Genomic DNA, 19251 nt, shown 5'->3' on the forward strand with positions numbered 1-19251 from the left:
ACACAGAAATTGAGATTTGTCTTTGTAAATGTTTATAGAACAACATGGCATTTGGTGGTAAACTTTTCTCTTGAACACTTCTAGGAGCATTTTGGAAATGTGGGGAAAATTGTCATCCTCTGATTTTCAGCCAGAAATGAAAAGAATGTTGCACATGTTAATAGCACTTTCATGACTGCAGCTCTTTGAGTTTACTTACACCAAATGAATTGCAAAGGCTCAAGAAGATAGCTCCTGCTCAAGGCAGAGGTAGTAAGAACTGCCGATGCTGGAGTCTGAGATAGCAAGGTGTAGAGTTGGATGAACACAGCAGGCCAGACACAATCGGAGGAGCAGGAAAGTTGACATTTTGGGTCAGGACCCTTCTTCAGAAATGGGGGAAGGGAAGGGAGCTCTGAAATAAATAGAGAGGGAGGGTAGTGCTGGGGAAGGTAGGTGGGATGGTGATAGGTGAGTGTAGGTAGGCAGTGGTGGGGATTGGTTAGTGAGGTGGGAGGAGCTGATAGGTAGGAGAGAAGATGGACAGGTCAAGGAGGCAGGGATGAGAGGGATGGTTGGTCATGGGATGAGGCCAGGGGTGGGGAGATTTTGAAACTGGTAAAGTCCACATTCAGACCATTGGGCTATAGGCTCCCGAGGCAGAATATGAGGTGCTATTCCTCCAGTTTCTGCGTAGCATCGTTGTGACAATGGAGACAGCTCAGGATGGCTGTGTCGCCCAGGGAGTGGGAGGTGGAGTTGAAGTGGTTCACGACTGGAAGGTGTTGTTGTTTGTCGCGAACAGAGCACAGGTGCTGTCTGAAGCAGCCTCCATGCCTCCGCTGGGTCTCACCAATGTAGAGGAGGCCACATCAGGTGCAGCGGATGCAGTAGACCACATTGGCAGACGTGCAGTTGAACCTTTCACATCAAACAGAGGTTCAACTGTACATCTGCCAATGTGGTCGAAATCTCCTCCAGCACCTCCTGCTTAAGGCAATTCGGGATGGATAACAAGTTCTGACTTTGCCAGTAATGGCACATCCCGTCAATGAGTAATGGTATTCCCAAAGAGCTTTAAAGCTACACAGTAACTACACAGCAGCCAATTTGCCTGTTAAAAGGACTGACAAACAGCAATGAGATATTGAACAAATAACTTATTGATGATGATTGAGATATAAATATTGACCAGAACACTAAAAATAGTTTTCATCAAAATAGCATCATTTGTACCCGAGAGAGCAAGATGAGACCTCAGTTTAACATCATATTTGAAAGATGACATCTTTGAAGTGTCAGCCTGCATTTTGTGCTCAGGTCTTGAAACTGAGCATTAGCTCCACAAACCTCTGACTTGTAAGAAAGAGTCCAACAGTCGACAATATCTGATATCTAATAGTGCTGTGCATTGCTGTGCACTGTAAATGATTGGGCAGGATGCATTTAAGTTCCTGATATTCACCATGAACACAAGAATATATTGTCCCAGGAATTCTAAGGATAAACGTTTACCATCATAAGTTCTCATTCTATACTTGAATTTGAACAGCAGTAGTAATTTCTTAAAGACCCTAGCAATATAGCTCATACATAACCTTAAAGTGTTAGTTTATTAAAGGAAATTTATAACTTTACAGTAATATGAACAAATATAACTGGTCTGCTATTCTGTCCTGTTTTGAAGTGTTTTGAATCCAAACGCTCTGCTTTTGCTTCTGTAGTGAGTGAAGTGATCCCCATTGTTCTGGAGAGTCTGTGAACGTATTGTAGCATGTTATATAAACCATATGTTTCAAGATGTCAATGGAATTGTTCCAGCATTGGATTTCAGCATAAATGTAGGAAAAAATACCTGAACCCTCACAATAGCCCTCTGTGAGTTGGAAAGTTACTAACAGGAAACAAAAAAACTGAAAGAACTGCAGATGTTGGAAATTAGAAACAAAGACAGAAATTGCTGGAAAAACTCAGCAAGTCTGGCAGCAACTGTGGAGAGAAAGAAGAATTAGCATTTTTGGTCCAGTGACACTTCTTCATAAAATGGATTATGAACAGAGTCAGACAAGCACCGGAGATCCAGGGGTTACCATAATAATAACTAATTTAATGGACCTCAAAGCCACACTTCTCCTTTTGGATTTGGTATGACTAACTGGTGAAAGCATTCTTCAGATTTATCTTCCATTCGTACCGCCAATGTAGTACACCAGCACAACATCTATCGCTGTTTTGTCATTTCTGTGAATTGTCTCCAATGAAAGTTCTATGCCATTGTAATTATGTCTTGTACAATAACATTGTCCAACATGATTCTAAGCCAATAAAATACTGTACAGCAGGGTAATGTTCAATTGATACTGAAACATATCCTGCATACCTCAAGGATGTTCTACTCTCCAATATTATTTGAAAAATTTCTTCACTGGCATCTTTTGATTTAATCCTGTAACAATCACTCAAATACACTTACTTGTGAATTATTTTTGTCATACTGTTTCTTTCACAATTTGTCATGAGGCAAATCTATAAACATATCACTGACACTTTATAATTTTAACGTGTGGCAAATATTAATTTTTAATTGTAATTTTATTTATCCTTATTCATCTCACCATCTTATATGTTGCTTTGTGAAAACACCGTTCCCTTCCAAGAAGGGGGTAGAGATGTAAAGCATCACTTTGCAGCAACTTGCTTTCAAGGATCATAAATATTTTCATTAAAGGATCAATGTATACCTGCAGTTGGAGGAAGTCCCACTGTTCACCACCATAAGGCCATCCACAGCATGTTACAGCTGTGGGGAAGCTGTGTTTAACACGTGATGGCTAGTGTCAAGGGATGGCTACGGTGACACACAGCCAAGTGCCCCTCAACACACACACATTCTCTCCTCTCCCCCCCACCCCGATAAATTTCAGTTCTTAGGCTCTGCAGAGAAGTTTTACCATTTTACCTTGGTTGGTAGAAATTTATATCTTCTTTCCCAATACTTTGATTCTCAGTCCACACAGTGGAAGTCTACTTTGGCCTTTTCTGTTTCCCACATTTTCCCCACCTTTACCATGGATAGGATGATCTCACGTTTAGGATCACGTGTTTGTAGATCAGTGGAGTTGTTACCAGAGTGTCAAAGAAAGGGGGTTCTATTTCAGAATGTCAGCAAGCACCGGAGGTATTCCAAAAGAAAACACCCACCTTGGCAGTTGCCTGTTCTTCCTGTTGCAACAAATTACAGCTCCATTTAGCACAACTGCTGAGCAAAGGGAACACAATCCTTATTCACATTATATCAAAGCAGAAGTAGGATCACGGTTGAGGAATCTGCGTGTCAGGCACCCTTTTCTGAACTTGCGTCAAAATCATCTTTAGTGCCCACAAACATATGAAATAGGCATCAGTGCATAGGTCAATGGCTAAACACCACAATCTGTGTTTTACTGAATAGCAGTAACAGCACAAATCTGCCCACTGTCAGTACACAGCTAAATTTCCCAAAATAGAGGGGTCATTGATGGCCATCTGGACAGCAGGTGCGTTCTGCTCCTAAGCCACTACCATTTGATATTTCTCACATGTGCACTGTGATTCACTCCACGCTACCTTCTCAATTTCTCTAATTGTATCCTCCAGCATCTATATAGCTGTGCTTGTGCTTACAAAAGGACAGGACAAATGTTGATTTTTCTCTTTCCCTGGACAACAGTCAATAGTAACAGATTCCTGTTCTAAGTCCACAATGACAGGAAAATTGCATATTTTAGGATGTTGTTTCCAGGTCAGACATTAAAACAGAATTTTTCTTTCAAGATCCAAACTGCGTGTAATATTCATATGGCTGTTTTTATTTTTGTGCAAGGTGTGAATGAGAAGAGAATCAAACGTAAGAATATTGAGTTTCAGCTTAGCGTGCGTCTGGTAATTTGGCTGAAAACTGCATTCCAAACTTGCAGACATTTCAAAGTGAGGTTTAGGTCCAAGTTGCCCCTCAAATGTATTTGCATAAATCCAAATGTCAAATCTTACAAGAAGCAGTGTATTTGGAGAGCAATTTTAGTGATTGTTATTTTATAACAATTTTAATCAAAACAACTGAGCATTTTGTAAAAAGAGTGCCTACTCTACTACCTGTAAGTTACCTGAATTTACATGACTGATCTTAGTAAATCTCAAAATCTGTGAAATTTGTAATGGCCTGGAAATGAACAGGAAGATCATACTCTATGACTGACTGACTCCAGTTATTGTCAGTGCTGGCATCTCTCTCAAATGGATCAAAGTCTTCAAATACCACACACAGTGCTTATTTGCTGCCAACTTACCAACAATCTTTAATGACCATAACTCATTCCTCATGAAGTTTCACTTCATACCTTAGCACAATATTCACAACCTTAGCACAATAACAACATTTCAAGTCAACCTACACCAAATGGACAACAACAGTTCAAGAACCATCTTGAGGATAACTAGGGACGGGCATTAAATACGGTCCTAGCCAGCTATGACCATGTCCCATTAATGAATAAGAGGAAGAAATAGCTTTAGAAGTTATTCTCCGCAGCAGATGCCTGTGCTGTCTGCCCAATGCTAGTGTTTGGGATATGATTTGGACTGGTGAGAACCTACAAAGAGAAGAGAAGGTTCTAGTGGTAGTGTAGTGAGCAACAACATGGGTCCAATGGAGGAGGAGGTACTGCTGATGGAGAATCAGAGGTTAAGTGCTAAATTAGAAAACAAAACCTCAAAGTTGTTAATCTCTAGACAGTGTTGAGGGATATGTTGGTTAGGTGCATTAGCCATAGGAAATGTAGGATAGGGTAGAGGGACTGGTCTGGGTGAGATGCTCTTCAGAGGGTTGGTGTGGACTTGTTGGGCTGAATGGCCTTTTTCCACAATGGGGATTCTGTGATTCTTCATCACTTGAGCAAGGGATGAATAAGATCTCTCTTGCAACACCTAGCCACTGTGGGACAGGTACATGCTGTAACTGAGAACGTGGCCAGTGGTGGGACTGGAAGCATGGAAGATGACCATGTGCTTGTCAACACCTCCTTTCTCTATCTGTCTTCCCTTTCTCTTCTGATTGTCAAGTTTCACAAGGTGTAAGCATGCACTGTAGGCTTGCTCTCCTCTTTGCATCCTCACCAGCCTAACTCCACCCCCAACGTACCTTCTCAATGCGTTCCCTGCCTTTTTGCCTTTTTCCTCCCTGATGTGTATTAACTGTAACTTGGCCAAGCAGTAATGTGGGAACAAGAAGTAAAAGAGCAGTAGAAAAAGTGGTGTAGACGTAGAAGAAGAAACTGATTGAGAAACATCATCACTCACAGTAGATAGTGATGTTAACTATTCTTTAAGCAGGACTGTCTGTGAGGACCCACATCTCTATATTTTCCTGAATCAAAATGGATGTCAGAATGAGGAAGTTTGGCACTATATTAAATGAGAATTGCTTTTAAAAGATTTTTTTGAGGGTCAAAAGTAAAGAAATTATTAAAGAGTGCCAAGCAGCAGAATTAACTAATGAAATCTTTTTAGAATTTTTCTTTAAAAAGGTGGAGCTGGTGAGAGAAAAAGACTGCCCCAAGATCTGGTTACCAAGGAATGAGTGGAGACCGAGTCCAGGCTAAGGTGCTGGCTTTAACTAACACTGATCTTGTATTCATCTCTGTTCATGAACATTCTGAGCTGACATTAGTGTAATTCATACAAATGTGGCAGTCAGAACTGAGTTGGCTTTTAATCTGGGTCTTCCTCCTTTACCATCTTGCTTTGTGGAAAGGGAGGAGGAGGAGAACAGTGTGGCTCAGTCTCAAGGTAATTCAATTGCCTTCTCTCACACTGTCTGTCTCTCTCTCTCTCTCTCTCTCTCCGTTACACAGACACACATGCCATCATATTTTCTGGCTCAACCCACACACTCGCTGTCTCACAAAATTATATAATCTGTTTTTAAAAAGCACACGTCCTGTCTTCATCCAGATATTATCTGTCTTTCTTGCACGTGCGCAAACTCATATATTTGAGATAGAAAAGATAATACTAAAAAGTGCCTGAAATGCCACCCACAATGATGATAACATATGAGATTGTGAGCAAAGTAGTTTAGGACTTTGGACAAATAATCTCTAATGTCCAGGGCTTCCACATATGCAGTGTTGCAGAGACTATCATAGCAACGTGATCTGTAATAGCATCGAAAATGCAATGAACTGTTTGTTGCACAATACTAGACCCTCTTCCATTCCTGCAAATGGCTTTCCTGTACCATACAAGAGCAGGGTGGCCCTATAAGTCCCTAAAGAGGATGATAACAACTGACCTACCACATGAGGAGCAGAAGATTTGGTTAAGCTGCACATGGCGAGCTTATGGACTTTGTTCAGCTGCCTCATACAACTTGCTGGCAAGAGATACGTTTTTCAGCATCTTTAGCTTTAAATCAGTTGCTCAAGCAGATAGTCAGCAGCAGGGTGAGTTTTCAGATTTAGGAACATTTCTGAAGAAATCAGCTTGTTGAGACCCAACAATCAAGAATCTACAGAGGACGGTAATGCTGCAGCAGGAGAGTTGGCAGCTCCCTGGAAAAGGAGAATTAGGAACTCCAGAGCAGTGGCTTGTAGGAGTAATCCTGCCTTGGGATTCAATCAGACAACATCAGGCACCCTGTGAGTGAAGTAAGAATTCCTGCTGGGCAAGGGAAAAGCTGTAAAAGAATGGTATCACAGTGTAGGCTGGTAGAGCACAATATAAGGAAGTTACTTACAGCGCTGTGAGATTTGGCTACAAGGGCCCAAAAGCAATTTAAGACAAGATCTTAGACCCACGAATATCAGAAAGCCAGAATTAAAATGACACAGGAGAAAATTATTAACCTAAGCAGCCTTGATCCAATGGAAGAAGAAAGATAAGAGACTTCATTAGGGCCAATATAAAAGGTGGTAGATCCTTTATTAAAATGGTGTTAAAAATGAGAAATATTTAGCTACATTGAAGAGTATGGCAATCACCATGGAAGAAACAATGAAAGAAAGTAAAATTATTGGCAATGCAGACAGCAGGAATCCGACAGAAAAAAAAGTTAAGGAGGTAGGATACACTTAAGGATACAAATAGTAGGAGTCATTCAGTAAAACCATGATTACAGTGGGTATTGTTTATCAAACCTTCATTCAGTATAGTCACTAAGGAACCAGGGACAGTTTATTCAGGCTGCAGGCAGCAGGATTCATCCAATGGAGCCAGGAGAAAAAGGCAGGAATGCACCATTTTGGCAGCAAAACATGTGAAAACGCTTCAGTACAGCAGCATAAAGCAGCTGAACATCTATTACTGCAGAATAAAAGCCGTAACAACATTAGGAAAACTTGGCATTTGAAAAATTGTTTTCAGTAAGATTTCATGCCGAAGATATACCAAATAGATCGCAGCATTGGACATCCTGGTGGAAACAATTCTTAAGATCAGAGTAGCTACTAAATCAAATACTAAATCAGAAGTTGAACAAGTAAATATACTTTTATGTTTCATTGAGAGTATAACTGATGCTGTAGCTCAAGGTGTAAAAGAAACAACAGATATTTCTGAAGACGCACTTAAAACCTTGAAAACTTACTTCAACATTAGAACAAATAATATTCTTGAAAGAGCAAGATTTAATAGAAGAGTAAAGCATCCAGGAAAATCCATAGATGATTCAATAAATTATCTCTACTGGAAGTCATTGTCAGCTCTCTGAAAGAAAGAAGCCTCTGAGTAACAGATAGCGCCAAGCTTTAAAAAAAATAAATCCTTTATATCACATATCACACAATAGGTGGCTTGCAGAATATGTGCTAAAGTAGGACACAGTCACTTAAAAAGCAAACTATTCAAATAGCTACCCATCCAGAAATGTTAATGAGGTGGACTTGAACATAGATTTTTGGAAAGTTGACATTTATGTTAATAGTTATGTTATAGATTTCAATGTAGATACCAGAGGAAGTGTGAGCAGATAGAATTATTAGATTGTAAAACATCATCAAGAAAACAATGTCTACAGCTGATTTTAATGCAACCACATATCCTAAGGGGCATAGCATTTCAGATCAAATATATTTTAAATGACCTCATGTAGGGGATACCAAATTGTAGTAAGCATAAACATGCTTCGAAATGTTTCAGAAAAGATTTGCAAAGTTATTGCCAGGGTTGGAGGGTTTGAGCTATAGAGAGAGGCTGAATAGGCTGCGGCTGTTTTCCCTTGAGTGTCAGAGGCTGAGGGGTGACCTTATGGAGATTTATAAAATCATGAGAGGCATTAGTAGGGTAAATAGAAAACATCTTTTTCCCAGGGTGGGGGAGTCCACAATTAGAGGACATAAGTTTAAAGTGAGAGGGGTAAGATTTAAAAGGGACATAAGGGGCAACTTCTTCATGTAGAGGGTGGTGTGTGTATGGCTTGAGCTGCCAGAAGAAGTGATAGAGGCTGGTACAATTACAACATTTAAAAGGCATCTGGATGGGTGTATGAATAGGAAGGATTTAAAGGGATATGGGCCAAATGCTGGCAAATGGGACTAGATTTATTTAGGGTATCTGGTTGGCACAGACGAGTCGGGCCAAAGGGTCTGTTTCTGTGCTTTATTTTTCTATGATTCGATAATCAAGAATTTTCATTCGAGTGTGAATGCATGTCTTGACTTCAATCTTCTTATAATGATGGAAGAATTCAGACTAGTTTGTATTAGAGAACAACTGGCCATCGAATAACTAGTCAACGACAACCAATTAAATTACAAGCAATAGAAGATTTTGTAGAAATCCCTTAATTCATGATGAACTCAAACAGAAAGCAGGATTCAGTGAGAGGAGTTCAGGTGTTATAAGGATTTTGTTTCACACTGTCAACAAATAGGAACCTGTGATTATACTGGGTTGGTAGAAATGTTTTGCAAGGTTGACAGCACTGAAGTCAGTTCATTCTGCAAGAATTAGCAAAGTTTGTAAGCACGTGCATGCAATGATAGAGCCAATGAGTAATACATCTCACTTAAGCTAATGGATAAATCTTTAACTAATGTAACTCAGGGTGCAACACAGCTTGGTGATCAGGTAGCTGTGACAGATTCAAATTTTATGTTGAATGCTGAGGAGACTTGGAAGGGGCAAGTTGAAGCAGAATATTTGGCCTCCTTATCTTCCCAAGAAGAATCCTTAACAGTTGTGCCAGAGATTATGTCAAGCAAGAAACAAATAGCAGATTTGAAGAAGTGAGTATATTGGATAATATTAATACAACAGCAGAGAATAACTGAGAATGTCTAGACCAGTGCATTGAAGAAAAGAGTCTACATAGTACAGATCTACAGGCAGTTTCAACATACAAATATGCTGATGCAAACTGAAGATGTGGTGCATATATCTCTGTGGAAGCCACAACTAAAAAGGGAGGAACAATGTCCAACAATAGAAGACACTTCAAATTTGCAACTGCCTGTTTTCATCAAACAAGACATCCTTTATAAAGGAAATCCAAGAGATTAAAGATCCTCCAGTATAAAAGGACACAGACCTCAGATTGTCAGGAAGAGAACTAAAGAGAGAGTCTTCCATCCAGCAAACTATCAGTTTTCCAAATCCAAATGACCAAAGAGGGTACATTTCATGAGAACAGTACAACCCGCAGTCACCCAAATTTGTACTCAACATCCCATAGAGTTTCAACAAGACTTGATTGTTTTTAAACACTCTCGTAATAAAGACTATAATAATTTGCTGTTTCTGCATGCTAATCTTATATGTTATGTACAATAAAATCAGATTTTTTTTCTGCTACACTCTTCAGTGTCTCTCTATTTGAATAATAGTCTGACTTTTTATTTTACCTTCTAAAGTGCAAGACTTTACACTCTTTAGTAAACTTCATCTGCCATGTTCTTATCCACTCATCCCACCTATCTATATATAATCTCTCAGTACAGAAGGAGGCCATTCAATCTGTCATGTCTGTACCAGCTCCTGAGCTACCCAGCTAGCCCCATTCAACTTACAGATTCCTATGTCCTCGTCACAAATATGCCCTCCCATGTATTTTTCTTAATCATCAGCAAATTTGGATTCATGACACTATGTCCCCCAACTCCACATCACTAATATGGACAATAAATAATTGAGGCCCTGGAGCTGATCCTGTATCAGTCCACCAGTGATGTCTTTGCAAGCTGAAAAAGACCCATTGAAACCAACTGTCTTTATTTAGTGTGCTACTAATCCTCAGTCCATGCTGATGTACTATCTCCAATACTGCAAATTTATTTCTAATGCAGTAACCTTTTATGCAGGATCTTAATGAACTTCACCCTTCTGAAATGTACTACATCTACCGGTTCCCCTTTGTCAACTCTGCTTGTTATATCCTAGAAGCATTGAAGAAAAGTTGTCAAACATGATTTCCCCGTCACCAAATCCTGTTGACTCTGTTTGATCGTGTTAAGCTTCTCTAAATGCACAGCTATTTCTTATTATCAATAGCCTCTAGAGTTTTCCCAGCAACAGCTATCAGGCCAAATGGCCAACCATTTCATGCTAAATGTCTCCATCCTTTCTTAAACATGGATGTTATATTAGCAGTTTCCTAACCTGCAGGAACCCGCACGGAATCCAGTAGGTTCTGCAATATTTTTACCACTGCCTCCACTCTCTCTCTAGCCACTTCTTCTAAAACTCTTGGGTCTAGGCCACAGGTCCTGACTATTTGTCTGCCTTTTGTGCTGCTGATTTATCAAATACTTTGCCCCTGTTGATAGAAGTGCTACAAAATCTTACGTCCCATTAACACCCATTGCTTATCTTTGTTACCTTTGGGATATTTATTACGGCCTCCACTGTGAAGACCGTTGCAAAATATTGGCCTAAATTATCAGTTCCCCAGTTGTGTCCTCCGAGGGTCCCACATATACTTCAGTTACTTACTTCTTTTGTTTTCATATACCCATAGAAACTCTTGTTCTTTGTTTTTATATTTGTTGCCACTTTACTTTCATAATCATTTCTCCCTTTTTATTAACTATTTTAAGCTTTTTCATTAAAAAAAATTCCCAATCCACTGGTCTGCCACCTATTTTGGGCACTGAGTAAGCCTTAGTTTTTGTTTGGGTACTGTCCTTGGCCAACTTTGTTAACCATGGGTGGCTCATTCTTCTCATTGAGTTCTCACTTTTGACCAGAATAAACTTTGGCTGAGCATTGTGAAATAACTGCTAAATTATCTGCCGCTACTCATTCAATGACTTTCTCCTTACTCTATTTTCCCAGACCATTTTAAACAATTCTTTCTTCATCCTTCTGCGATTCCTTTTATTTAAGTTGTGGACACTTGTTTGAAATCTGAGCTGCTCTCCTTGAAACCGAATTTGAAACTCTGCAAATGTTGTAATCACTACCCTCTGAACATCTTTAACCATGTGATCTCTTATTAATTCTACATCATTACATATTACTAGATCTAAAATAGTCTGTTCCCGAGTCGGGTTCTGCAATGTACTGTTCAAATAAGCAATCCCTGATGCACTACAGAAGTTCATCGTCCATGTCATCCTTGCCCGTCTGATTTGTCCAGTCAATATGCCGATTAAAATCCTTCTTACACGCCTCAGTTATTTCTAATTTCTGCATTGTCCTGCAGTGACACTTCTTCAGGGGTGTATAACTGATTCCCATCCGTAATGTCTTTCCCTTGTCATTCCTTACTTACGCCCAAATTGATTCCACGCCATAATCTATTGAACCTCCAGTATTACTCACAGTGCACTGATACGCCCCTTTGTTAACAAAGCCACGCCACCTACTTTTTAAACTTATTCTTCTAGACATGTCAAACACCCTTGAACATTGAGTTTGCACTCATGGCCACACAGTAATCATAGTTCTGTAACAGCTAACAAGTCTTTTGCATTTACTTTTTGCAGCCAATTCAACTATTTTCTTATAAATGCTACACACATTCAGATAGAGTTGAAGTTTTGACCTTTTAACATTATTATTTAGTCTGGATGTAATTTCTTCTGCATTTTTCTGCATATATATTTCCACCCCTTCTGTCACATTTTGATTATTATTCACCTCTTCACCATATCAATGCCCTCTTATTTCCTTTTGTTTTTTTTTATTCTTCCTTTAAATTAAACACTCTCCCCACCAATCCCAGCTACAGTTTAAAACCTTATCAACAACCCTAACTATTCAATTCACTAGCTCAAATGAAGCCAGTACCACCACAGCTGCTGTTACTGTCCCAATGACACAGGCCAGTGCCCTATGAAACAGAACCCATTTTCTCCCACATCTTTGAGTCAGCTTCTTCAAGGCCCTAGGATGAAGTCTACAAGAACCCATGGACAAGTCAGCTCCTATCCCCATCAGTTTCTTCAGCATCACTTCTCTCGTGATTGTAATTTCACTAAATTCTACTCTTCCTTCCACCTCCTGATTGACAGCTAATGCAGGAATGATTTTGCATCCTCTACAGTGAAGACTGAAGCAACACCTCTGTGGCATCTTCCCCTGCAACCATTTACTTCCTCTCTACTCACTATCCAAGGTGCCAGACACACCTTCCAATTGAAGCAGCAATTTACCTGTACTTCACTCAATCTAGTCTATTGAATTTGCTACTCACAATGTGGTCGCCTCTCCTGGTCAACTGTTTTGCAGGACACTTAGGTTTTGTCTGCAAAAAATGATCCTGAGCCTCCAGTTGCCTGCCACTTCAAACACACCACTGTATTCCCTGGCTAACACCTCTGTCTCAGGCTTGCTGGGGTGCTGCAACTAATCTCAGTGCAAGCTAGAAGAACAGCATCTCATTTTTCGCTTGGGAATCCTACAGCCTTCAGGACTCAATATTGACTTCAGTAATTTTGGGGTTTGAGCACCTCCTCCTTTGTCCTAATCCTAACCTCCCAATCTTTGTTGTTACATGACTGCCAACACAAACAATCCATTGTCACCTACAAATAGTCCCCATTAGCAACTCCTCATTCTCCTAGGCTGACCTTTACCCCATCCTTTGTTTGCTCACTGCTGTTCTCCCTCCGTGCTCCATCAAGACCTTTCATTTACTCCTCCCTTCATCCTGTCTTCAGCATGCATACTAACCTTTTCCTAGCTGCAGGGATTTCTGAAGGGCCACTGGCCAAGAAACAGTAATACTACTTTCTCTCCACAGATGCTGCTCAACCTGCTGAGTTTCTCCAGCAAATTATGCTTTGGTTTTGGATTTCCAGCATCCACAGTTCCTTGCGATTTTTTTTATGAAGCAAAGCATTTATTCATTTCATCTGCCATTTTGGACTGATACTCAGTTTGCTTCCTCCTTTCCTTGTTAAATACCTGTAGAAATTCTTGCTTGTCTGTTTTTACATTCCTAGCTTGCTTCCTCCTACTCTCTAATTTCTTCCTCCTGAATAACTTTTTGTCACCCTTTGCCATAGTTTATATTCTAACCTGCCACTCCATATGGCACTATAATATCTATGATATGCTTTTTCCCACAAGTTTGATTCCTTTGTTAATTTTTTTTTGAATTAGCCGTAGATTGTTTATCTTCCCTTTAGAATTTTATTTTATATTGATTATAAAATTACACTGAATATACTGAGACATCCTCTTAAATGTCAGTGACCGTATCCCTGTTGATCTGTTGCCTGGCCTCATGTGCCAGTTCACTTCAGCTGGCTCAGCTTTCACATCCATATAATTGCTGCTACTTAAGTTTAAAATACAAATTTCTCTAATCTTATGTATATAGGGCTGATTTACATGCAGCTCAGGTAGTAACTCTGAGTTCGTAAACTTTGAGGCAATCATGAGAGGCAGATAATCATAGATAAGTGAATAGCCAAGGTCTTTTCTCCAGGATAGGGGACTCCAAAACTAGAGGGCATAAGTTTCAGCTGAGAAGGGAAAGATTTACAAGGGACCTGAGGGGTAACTTTTTCATACAGAGGGTGATGCGTTTATCAAATGAACTGTTATAGGAAATGGTAGATGAGTACAATTACAACATTAAACGCTAATTGGATGGTAAATGGAAAAGAAAGGTTTAGAGGGAAATGGGCCATACGCTGGCAAATGAGACTAGTTCACTTCGGAAAATCTAGTTGGCATGGATGAGTTGTACCAAAGGATCTGTTTCCGTGCTGTATGATTTTAACTCCTTCTCCTACCTATTCAGATCTCTATCCTAGTTGAAACTATATGGTTGGTGCTTACACAGACCATAACAATTGGCTCCTCCCTTTAATGTTGTGGTTTCTAGTCTTGAGTAACTCTCAGCTGTCTGGACTCTTCTTCAGAGGATGGTGTTAATCCTACTCATTATATTATTTATCTACAATGGTCACTATATTTCTTCATCGCCGTCCCATTTGAATGGCTTCCTGCACCATATTGCCACTGTCAGTTTGCTCATCAGCCCCTGCAGCCCCACTCTCACCCTAACAAGCTGAGAGAGCCTCAAACTTATTGGACAACAGCAGAAGCTGACACTCCTTCAAGTCCTCTCCTTATGGCTGTCTTACTTGCCTCACTCATGATCACACACTGACAACCAACGAAATCAAAAAACCCAAACTTAAATTGGCCTGACTGCCTCTTGATACAACAAATGTCCAGTTAACATTCTCCCTCCCAAATGCATCAGTGTCTGTAGTACAGATTCGAACAAATTACCTTTGAGCCAGAGCTACTTGAACTTCAAACATTTGCTGCAGACAAATTTGCCTGGGCTCACCACAGTGTTGGATCTCCCACATGCTACAGCTTTGGTACAGTGTCTGTCCTCTCATCCTTACTGATTTGCAATTACTTATTGAATTATGCTGTTCACTTATTGTGTGAATGCCTTTGAATTCTCCCATCCTGTTAATGCAAGTGTTAAAGTAAACTATAGAGTGACTTGAAGGAGCACGAACAAGAGTACAAACATGCACATAACTTACAACACAGTCAGACACCAGATACCGTACAAAAGGGTGATTTTAGCTCCTGGCACCTGATTGGGCAGGCAGTTAAGATCACACATGTGTTTTATGTAGCCTGGAAGCTTTTTGAGATGACATTTCCCACATTTAGCTCACTCAACTGGAGGACTTTGAGAGACACGTGTCTCCAGCAGCACTATTTTCTATCAGTTTCTGTTGATTTCCCATCTGTATTGGAAATTATCGACAACAAAGTTGGGAGGGAATTGTTTACAGTGTCAGCTAAGAAGGAAGCAAGAAGGGTGGTTGTGTTCAAAATGGCAATTGAGTTGAGAGACAAAGACGTCTCATGGACAAAACATGAGGTCAGAGAAGGCGTAAGGTGAAACAGGAGGTTTAACAGAGTGGAGTGTGGGATTGTGGTTAATGTAGGTAGGAACATGATTGAAAGTTTGGTTTGGTTTAATAGAAATAGAGGAACGTGGCAGACACAGCTCAGTAGTTGGTCTGAATTTTATTTATAAAGGAGCCCATGAATTTCTTTAATTTGTTATTGGAGATAAGAGTGAAGCAGGCACAGGGAATGACTTTAAGGAAATGGTTGGCACTAGAGAAAAGATGCTGCACATTATCTTCACAATCAAGGATGGCACAGATTAGTGATCCACTTTGGCCATGTAAAACAGCATCTGGTGGAGCTGAATGTAGCCCAGTCAGATCCAGTGATGAATAGTCAAAATGCATATCATATAAATTCAACTCAGTCCTCCTTAGACTTAGGAGAGTGAAGATAAACGATTTAGTAGGTGGCCAAGTAGATTGGGAAAGAGTAAGCGTCTTTCTAGAAATAAGGGCATCTAAAGCAGTGTGAAGCAAAAGTGAGGGATGCTTAATCACTGTGAAAATAGTGTCAACAAGTAGTGAATTGGGAGACTGAAAGTGATATGGAGAGTTTTCCAGCTGTAGATGTAAAAGAAGGTGTGGTTTGAAGCAAGAAAGAAGATATAAGTGGAGTCATATACACTGATGCAATCGGGCCTTATTTCTGATTAGATAATTCGGGCGGTAGTAGTATCAGAAGGTGCTTTCACTCAGAAGTCTGAAGTACAGCAACCTTAAATGGATTTGCTTTGTTGAACTGAATGCCAATTGTAGTCCTGATTTCTGATTGGCCTGTGTATATGAGAAACGTGGCTGATCTAACATGAAGGAAGATTCGTGACCAAAATATGCAACACTCACACTGACTATTTTATAATTTGTTTTGAAATCTAGCTGGCACTGGTAATAAGGCTAAATGCAGACCATTGGTGCCATAACACAGTCAAAACTGTTTTCTTCAATCCATAGTTAACAAGAAATCCATGAGTAGAAGTAAGTTTTCCTGAAGGGTTATTGTTAAATGCAAAGTACAATATGCTTGCTGAGCATTATGACAGAGATGTGAAAAGCAATATCTTTGGCTGTGCTCCAAGGAATTCTGCAGTTTGTAATTAAGATTGCAAATATTTTCTTTGTTTGCATTGTCATGGTTCATTGAGTTGGGTATACAGTGAGCGAGTATATAATGTATATATGCTTCTGCCCAACCACATATATTGTATTTGGCTATGATTCTGTATTATTTAGTCAAATTCATAACAGGGGAGAACTTGATTTTATTTACCTTGTGTCTCACTCTTCCCACTGAATCACCATGAATACTAAAAATATATACATTACACAATTAGAATAAGTCTTCTGATTTCTTCTAAAGGCAACAAATGGCCAGCGAATTATTATTGCAATAAGAAAGCTAACTACTTTTGAGGGCTGTGAAATAAAATGACTCCCCCACCATATGCACAAATGCATGAAAGCATTGTATAAGCACTCCAGCTGGTTAGAGCTAAATGTGGCCGAACTGTGGATTCCAATTGGTTTGCATGCTGTTGATTATTCTGCTTCCTGAAGCTTACAGAACATGTAATTTGTGTTCTAAATCTCATGTGCCTAAGAGTTAGTGAATTTACAAAGATGTAAGGTCTCCGATATTAATCTGCACACAGAGCTTCTTGGGCCTCAGACCATGGTTAATCAGCTTATGAAAGTTCATAGAACATAATGCCCCTGAAATTATGGCATGGAGTATTAAGACTGTTTAACTTGCTGGGTTTGAAATTCCAGTCGCTTATATTTAACCTATGTCAATTAAATGTTATGTTTTTGCTAAAATGATGCAAAGAGAAATTGCACATGAGCCTATTAAATATTTGAATAGTTATAAGGTTTTGGTTTTTCGAGTCACAGCTGCCCAAGATAGGCAGTTGACTATTGTTAAGTTATTTTAAGGTAGTTTATCAAGAAGCATCAGTTTAGAAATAATGCATTAGCCAAATAGAAAGGAAAAGTATGAAACCCGTTTTGGTATTCCAACATGTAACTCTAGATATGTGGCTCATATCAATCGTACAGATTTTTAAGTTGCTTTGTATTTTGAAGCTTAAGTATCATCAGACATTTGATGATAGCTATCAAATGCAATCATAGATCCAATTTTAGACCTGTTATGAAAGTTACACGTTGGACAGCAGATAACAGGCAGTAAATTAGACATATTGTGTAGAATCATCTTGGGTAAGGACAGAAAATAACCTTTAGATTTGTCTAGGTCAAATACAATTAGGTGTCACGCTCATTTTTGTTCCTCAACTCATTCCAAGGAAAGAAAATTAAATTTATTTTTCTTTTTTTAAAAAGTAGGATAAATCGCCAAAAGAAACAATGTAACTACCATTAATAAAAGTCAGAGGAAGTTAAATTGATGTTCACCTCATCACTTCTTCGATAAACGCACTGTCTGGTACAACAGTAAACTATAGACATAGATATTTTAAATCAAGCTGTTCAGATGTGAGACTTCTGGTGCACGTTAGGACTTTAACCCAGCCTTCTGGCCCAGAGAAAGGGATACTACCACTACAACACAAGAGCCTCTAACTATACATAAGATAGAAGGTTGCTGCCTTAAACTCTGCTCTGTTCTGGGTTAGTTTCTGTTGGTAAGAATGCTACATAATGGCTGATGGTTTGTTCAAACATTGTTAGCCTGGAGATAATGCATGTGAAACTCTTTGGTGTGGAAGTAGCCAATATGTACTAACAAAGAAAAGGAAAGTTTTAGGAGCACATTTGCAACTTCCTGTAGAGTTCTTTAGTCAATAATTTTTTTCTTTGATCATTCATGGGTTAGAGCGTGGCTGGCTGACAGCATTTATTGCCCAACCCTAATTGCCCAGATTGCAGTTTAGTGTCAACCACATTGTAGGCCAGACTAAATAAGGTTGGCAGTTTCCTTTTCTAAATGACAGTAGTGAAGCAGATGGTTTTTCTTTTCTACCCCAAACAATCGGCAGGCATCATTAGACTCTGAATTCCAGAATTTTTTTTCACTGATTTCAAATTCCACCACCTGCCATGATGGGAATCAAACATGGGGCCCCAGAACAATATCTGGGACTCTGGATTAACAGTCCAGCAGTAATACCACTAGGCCATTGCCTCCCCAAGTAATGGAATAACAAACAACAACACATCACATTTTTGACATAATAAAACATCCCAAGATGCGTCACATAGACATTATTCCAAAAGTTAAAGTCACAAAGAGATATTAGGGCAGTTGATAAAAATCTTAGTTAATGAGGTCAATTTTACAGAACAGCGTAATAGGTTAGAGAGGTAGAGATGTAAAATTGTTTTGGCGGAGAATTTTAGAGCATGTACAATCTAGGCAGCTAATAGTGTGACCGGCAGTCGTGAAGCAAATTAAATCGGGGCTCTACGAGAGATACAAGGATTTCAAAATGCCTGGACTACCGGAGGAGTTGACAGGGATAGTGGTCAGTGATGCCATGGAGGGATTTGAATATTAAAATGAGAATTCTAAATTCAGTATTATCAGATTGGCAGCTAATATGGATCTGTAAGGCCCAATGAGTTAGATGAGCAGGACAAAGTATGGGTTAGGATATCAACAACATTGTTGAATGAAGTCAAATTTATGGAAGCTGGTAAGTGGGAATTTAACTGGAAAAGCATTGAAGTAGGCTGGAAGTAATAAAGATATGGGGGATGAATACTGTAATGTCACTTAGCCCAAGGTAAGTGCAGATAGGCATTGCACAGATTTGAAAATAGCTGGAAAGTTTATGGGGTCGAAGCCCACCTGAGAGTGATGCTAAAAATTGCTTTATTATTTTATTTTTGGATCATGTGAACATTATGAAACAGATTAATCACTGAAACTACAATAGCATAT

At 39.4% G+C, this 19251-nt stretch overlaps 1 protein-coding gene across 8 annotated transcripts in view; it reads left to right on the forward strand.

Moving 5' to 3' along the window:
- The window catches only part of frmpd4 (FERM and PDZ domain containing 4), a 586853-nt gene that overhangs the window by 509223 nt on the left and 58379 nt on the right, over positions 1–19251 (forward strand). The gene's annotated exons all lie outside the window — the stretch shown is intronic.

Source organism: Stegostoma tigrinum, chromosome 12 (genome assembly GCF_030684315.1).
Source record: "Stegostoma tigrinum isolate sSteTig4 chromosome 12, sSteTig4.hap1, whole genome shotgun sequence".
In the NCBI taxonomy this organism is placed as follows: domain Eukaryota; kingdom Metazoa; phylum Chordata; class Chondrichthyes; order Orectolobiformes; family Stegostomatidae; genus Stegostoma; species Stegostoma tigrinum.